This window comes from Solanum stenotomum, chromosome 4, assembly GCF_019186545.1.
Source record: "Solanum stenotomum isolate F172 chromosome 4, ASM1918654v1, whole genome shotgun sequence".
Classification (NCBI taxonomy): Eukaryota; Viridiplantae; Streptophyta; class Magnoliopsida; order Solanales; family Solanaceae; genus Solanum; species Solanum stenotomum.
The window spans coordinates 28,424,941-28,432,230 of record NC_064285.1 but is presented as its reverse complement, the minus strand read 5'-3'; the positions used below and the strand labels follow the sequence as shown (position 1 = coordinate 28,432,230).

At 41.3% G+C, this 7,290-nt stretch overlaps 1 pseudogene; it reads right to left on the bottom strand.

Moving 5' to 3' along the window:
- Window positions 1-452: 452 nt before the first annotated feature.
- Window positions 453-6,919, bottom strand: LOC125861408 (uncharacterized; annotated as a pseudogene).
- Between the last annotated feature and the right edge of the window lie 371 nt (window positions 6,920-7,290).

Genomic DNA, 7,290 nt, shown 5'->3' with positions numbered 1-7,290 from the left:
TAATGTGCTAACCATATTTCTTCTCCCTTTTTACCAAAGTGTAGGGTTTGGAGATATTGGTGTACGATGCTTTGGAGGATAGGTTTCTACGGTGCTTGAAGGTGAAGACTTGGTGAGTCCTCATAGTTTCGAGGACAAAACCCACTTTGTTCCTTTATGTCTTTTAGATTATGTTAAGCTTTTGTATGGGATAAGTCCTAATGTTGTAGTCAAAGTATTAGATGGTTTGAGGCATAGTATATAAAAGTCTAGAAAGTCTTCCGCTTGCTTTTTAATGAAAATGTCTTCAATTGTAAATAAAGTTTTAAATTCTTCTCTAGTTTCCTGCGATCTTATGTTCAAAAATGCTATGAGGCTTGTACAAGACCCCTTCGGGGTCGAGTACGCCGTGTCACGTCTAGGGGGTGCTCTCAGGCGTGACAATCCCCAAGTGATAAACTAGGAAAAACAAGCTAAAGCAAGAGTGGAGTAGTACCTGAATCAACGAACAACTGGGGATACTTGTCTCACATGTCTTTCTCCGTTTCCCAAGTAGCTTCCTCAAGTGGACGATGCTTTCATTGAACTTTCACGGACTTAATCTCTTTGGTCCTCAGCTTCTGGACATCACGATCAAGAATTGCAATCGGTTCTTCCTCATGCTGAAGATCTTTGTCTAACATTACTGAGTCCCATTTTATGATGTAATTCCCGTCGCCATGATATCTCTTCAACATGGACATATGAAATATCGGATGAAATCCTGATAATTTAGGAGGTAAGGCCAACCTATACGCCATTGGCCCTACACAGTCAAAAACCTCAAATGGCCCAATGTATCAGGGACTAAGCTTGCCCTTCTTGCCGATTCTCATCACTCCTTTCATGGGTGATACCTTAAGAAGAATGTTCTCACTAGTCTGAAATGCCATGTCCCTTACCTTATGATCCGCATACTTTTTTTCGTTGACTTTGGACTGCTAAGAGCTTAGCTTGGATGATTCTTACCTTCTCTTGAGCATCTTTTACCAAGTCAACCCCCAAAGGTTTCACATCTCCAGCCTCAAACCATCCTATGGGTGATCTACATCCCCTCTCATACAGTGCTTCAAATGGTGCCATATCAATGCTGGAGTGGTAACTATTATTATAGGAAAACTCACACCAGGGGATGAACTTAACCCAATGACCTCCAAAGTCAATCATGCATGCCCTCAACATTTCCTTTAACACTTGGATAGTTCTCTCTGATTGCCCATCTGTCTGTGATGGAAGGTTGTACTAAAAGTGAGTTGTGTGTCTAATTCATTATGTAATTTCCTCCAAAACTTAGATGTGAACTACGTACCACGGTCTGAGATTATAGAAAAGGGGACCCCATGCAATTTTACTATCTCTTTTACATACACCTTAGCCAATTGCTGAGCATTATAATCTATTCTGACTGGAATGAAGTGGGCTGACTTAGTCAATCTGTCAACTACCCAAATAGAATCATAATTTCCCAATGTCTTGGGAAGACCAACCACAAAATTCAGAGCTATCCTTTCCCACTTCCATTCTAGAATTGGCATTCTTTGAAGCAAACCGGCAGACCTTTGGTGTTCATATTTTACTGATTGACAATTTTGACACTTAGCCACAAACTCTGCTATATCTTTCTTCATGCCAGACCACCAATAAAGCCGCTTCAAATCTCGGTACATCTTAGTCACACCCGGATGAATGGAATATCTCGAACCATGGGATTCTGTCAATAAACTCTGAATCAAGTCGTCCATTCTAGGAACACAAATCCTTCCTTTAAAACTGAGTACACCCCCCCCCCCCCTCAAGAGTGGTCTCTTGTGCCTTGCCAGACACTGTTTTATTTCTGAGCTCTTTCAAATGTTCATCCTCAAACTTTTTGGCCTTGATCTCCTTAATGAACGTGACCCTTACTTCAATGCTAGCTAACACCCCACCTTTTTCTGAGATGCCCAACTGTATTAACTTAGACTCCAAATGTTGAAATTCTTTAGCCAAATGTCGCTTGGATACACTCAAGCAAGCTAAACTACCCATACTCACCATTTTTCGACTTAATGCATCTGCCACTACATTAGCCTTACCAGGATGGTATTGGATGGTCACATCATAATCCTTGAGTAAATCCATCCACCTTCAATGTCTCAAATTCAGATCTTTTTGAGTGAATACATGTTGTAGACTGCGATGATCAGTAAATACCTCAGTCTTGACTCCATAAAGATAATGCCGCTAGATCTTAAGAGCAAACACTACCGCTGCCAACTCCAAATCATGTGTTGGATAATTCCTTTCATGCACCTTCAACTCCCGCGATGCATAAGCTATGACATTCTTATCCTACATCAACACCGCACCCAAGCCTGAATATGAAGCATCACAATAAACAATAAAATCTTTACCTTAAACCGGTAGTGCAAGAATAGGTGTTGTGGTCAAAAGAGTCTTGAGCTTTTGAAAGCTCTCCTCACATTTTTTAGTCCATTCAAATGGTATCTCCTCTTTGGTCAAATTTGTCAAGTGTGTGGCAATAGAAGCAAAGTTTTTTACAAATCGACGATAGTAGCTAGTGATCCCTACAAAACTCCTAATTTCAGTCACAAAACTTGGTCAAACCCAATTCCCAACCACTTCAATCTTATGGGGATCTATCATTACCCTTCTTTTGAAACTACATACCCTAAAAAGGCAACCGAAGTCAACCAAAATTCACACTTAGAAATTTCGCATACAACTTTTGTTTCTAAGAACACCCAGAACAATACGAAGATGGTGGGCATGCTCTTCCTCACTTTTCGAATAAACCAGAATGTCATTAATGAACACTATCACAAACAAATCAAGAAAGGGTTTGAACACACCATTCATCAAACTCATGAAAGCTTCAGGCGCATTTGTCAACCTGAACGACATAACTAGGAACTTATAATGCTCATAACGGGTCCTAAATGCCATTTTTGGTATATCCTCAGGCCTAATCTTTAACTGATGATAACCAAACCTTAAATTAATCTTAGAGAAAACTGATGCAGTTTGCAATTGGTCAAAAAAATTATCTATCAGAGGCGATATATACTTATTCGAATGGTGACCCTATTCAATTGCCGATAGTCTATACACATTCTCATACTACCATTTTTTTCTTAACAAACAAAACAGGAGCACGGGGAAGCACTGGGACAAATGAATCCCTTATCAAGAAGTTCTTGGATTTGAGCCTTAAGCTCTCTTAATTCGGCCGGAGCCATGTGATACAGAGGGATGAAAATGGGACGAATACCAGGCTCCAAATCAATAAAAAAATTTATATCTCTATCCGGAGGCATACCAGGAAAAATCAGTAGGAAACACTTCTCTAAATTCTAGCACCACGGGAATAGACTCAATAGAGGGAAACTCAACCTCAACATCCCGAATATAAGCCAAACAACCCTGTCCCACCAGTTTCCTAGCCTTAATGGAGGATATGATCTTAGCTGGCTTAGGCATGTAGATGTTTGCGTAATCAGTACACAACTTTCAATTCGAGTGTCTATGATGGTACAATAGTAAAATAACCTAACCAGGGGTTGGGGTCGAGTCCCAAGGGAGTTGTTTTGAGAATTAATAGAAAAATAAAATTTAGTTCTAATTAGTCATAGCTATAGACATTATCGAATATAAGCATATTAAGTCGCGTCAATTATCAATGGTTTTTTTTAATATTTAATTAACAACTACAAACAACGAAAATATACGAAAACTAGATAAAAAGACGGGGTTCTTGGGATGTGATAGGAATACGACATAAACTAAATTGTCGGGTACAAACTTTTGATAATAAAATTGTTGAATATTTGTGACTAGGCTAGACTATAGTGGAGGTAAATTCTCTCTCGAGCAACTTACCCCGAATCGACTCGGTTTTTCTCGAACATCGAGTTGCCGCTTTCAGCACAACCTTCGCCTTAGCCCATTCACTCTCTTGAGATGAATGTGTGGGAGAAGGACTAGGATTCACTCTCTCGAGCTGAACCCATGTCGACCCAATACCACCGGCTATCAATTTAGTAGTCTTAGTTTTACTACCTTTCTCTCGAACAAGCCAAAAACACTAAGATGAAATCGTATTTGCAACTACAACTCCATTAAGTTCATACACAACTACTAAACGAAATTACATTTAAAATACAAATAAACCATCAACAAGAAAGACCCAACAGATAATCTAACCCATATTCACAAAATCGCACTCCAAGAATTAGGGTTTTAGCTAGACATGTAAAAGAGATTAAAATTTATACCAATATCAGTTTCCATCAACTAGGTATGAAGGATTAAGTCTTAAAACAGTCAAGAGTGAAGAATCTTCGAGACCCAAGTCCAATTTCTTGGATTTGAAATCCTTTGAATCTTCAAGGTCTTAGAACAAAGTCTCCAAAACCCTCTAAAACTTACACTCTCTAAAAAACTGTAAAAAGTTCTAAGAATAATAGTGATATGATACTAAGCTAGAAATTTAAACAAGTATTTATAGTGTTTGAAAATGTGTTGTGAAGGACCCTTCGGCGAAGTTAGTCAGGATCGCCGATACATTCCGCGATCCACCGTTTGGTCGATTTCATCGCCTTCCTGCTTTAGCTTTATCCTTTTCGCATTTTGAGTCATTGGGCGATATGATACTACTTCGCGGAACTGTTCAGCGACACGCCGACTGCTTCATTTCATCGCCAACTTGACCTTTTCCTTCAGGACTCAGAGCACTGGAACAAAAGGTGATCTCCAGGCCGATCGGCGACTCGCCAATTGGGCTCGGTGATCTGCAGGCCTTTATTTCTTCGTTCTTTTCAGCCGCCTTGTTCCTTCTTGCTAAGTAGTGTCCATGCTTTGCCTCAAACTCCAAATACCTGAAACTTAAGAATTTTCATCAGATATTGAGACAAAATATGCATTTGAGGACACTAATTCTATCTAAATATAGCCCTAAATAAGTCCAAATTATGGACTCATCAATGTACACCCCTTCCCACTCTAATTTTTCCCTACCGGGGATCTCTAGAGTCATATATTTCATATTATAATTAATCACAACATAATAAGGGGACAACCAAGTCATGCCTAAGATTATATCAAAGTCAGTCATATCCAGAATAACCAAATCACCCCAAGTCTGAAAACCTATAAACAAGATAGGACAAGCACTGGTTGACTATGACAGACTCTCTAATGGGGGTAGAAACATGGATGGGGGCATCAAGTATATCGCAAATCATATCAAATTTTGAGGCAAATCGCACGGACACATAATAATAAGTAGAACCCGAATCAGATAACACATTAGCCATTCGGTCACAGACAAGAATAGTACCTGTGATCACTGCGTCAGACGCCTCTACCTTGCTCTTGCCCGAAAAAGCATAACACTGAGCCTTGTCATCTTGACGGGCGATTCCCCTGCCTGGTTGCGCCGTACCTCTGCCTGCGTTACCATTCCCCCGACCTCCGCAACCTCGCTGACTTCCTCCTCACCCACCTTATGGACGCCCTCGACCATTATTACCATTTCCCGCAGGTACCACTGCTCTAGTTTGCAGCTGCGCAGAATCCATTATGTGCGGGTGGGGACAATCTCTCCTCATATGCCCAGGTTCTTCACAGTTATAACAAGTGAGATCAAAAAATGGCATGCTGCCCGCCGAAGGTGCGGCTCCCTGGCTATCCTGAATCAAATTCTGAGGTGGAGTTCCCAAGTAATTACCGATAGAAACGGGCATAGCAGACTGAAATGGCCGGGCAGCAAGTTGGCCTACCTGAACCTCTGGAGTAGGAACCTGAAAGTTATTTGCATTCTTAGCTTTCTTAGCCAATGCCTTGGCCTGACTATCTTGCCTTAACCCCTCAACTTTCTTCATAAAATCTGTTACCTCATTAAAACTTTTCCCTGCAGAAGTCATGTGCACATACAATACCTGTAACTCAGAATTTAGTCCCTTAATAAATAGACGGGTCCTCTCTTCCTCAGTAGTCACCAATTGCGTAGCATATCTAGACAAAGCATGGAACTTGGCCTCATAATCAGCCACAGATATACCACCTTGCTCCAAAGCCATGAACTCATCCTTCTTACGATCTCTCAAAGTCCGGGGCACATACTTTTCCAAGAACAGAGCATGAAATGGGTCCAAGTGAGTGGGGGTAAAGTTGAAGATCTACACTCCACATAAGCTCTCCACCACTACTTAGCCTCACCTTGAAGCTAAAAAGTCACAAACTCTATTCCATGTTGATGAACAATTCCCAACTTATGAAACCTATCATAACAATCTAGGATGAACTCATAGGCGTCCTTACTTTCAGAACCATGGAACACCGGTGATTTCAATTTCAAGAACTTAGTCAACATCTCATGCTCATTACCATTCCTAACGGGACCCAACAAAGGACGAAAGAAAGCATCAGTACCTACAGTTCCACCCACCTTGGGGACAGTGATAGCAATAGGGGGATTGGCGGGAGCTTGAGTTGCTTGAACTGCGGGAAGAACTCCAGGACCAACCAATCCTTTCAGGAATGACATAACATGTTGAGCTAACACTAGGTCTAAGGGAAGAACACATGTAGTCTCAGCCTGCACCTTTTCCTCTTGTCCAACATCCTCATCATTCTCAGCCTGCACCTCTTCTTCTTGTCCAACATCCTCATCATTCTCAACTTCCACATTCTCCTCAATCTCTTCATGATGCGCATGAGGATTCTCATTTCTAGAGCATTCTCAACCGGAGCTCCACCCCTAGCGGGTGCTACCCTTCCACGGCCTCTACCCCTTGCTCATCCTCTACCCCTTGCCTCGATTGCGACCTATTGCTGCGGACTCATCAGCGGGCTCATTGACAGGAGCTACGGGCTGAACACCGTTGAAGCGAGTGTTAACCATCTGCGGACAAAAAAGTGAAGGAGATTAGATACCAATTTGGATCACCAGATACCAATTGGAACCAAATTATAGCACAAAATGAGACAAGAGAAAATAGAGAGATTTCTAAAAGTCTTATAGCCTTTCGAAGAAAAGTACAGACGTCTCCGTACCGTTCCGCAAGATTCTACTAGACTCATTTTGGTACATCGAGATCAACGAACCTAGGGCTCTGATACCAACTTTGTCAGACCAAGACCGTTGTGATTGACACCCACACTAACCCTCCGGTGGGAGAATCATTACTACAACCCAACTAACCATGAATCTACGCATTTAAAGATACATAAGCAGGTTTAAATGCAGAAATAAAGTAGAGTTCCCATAAACTC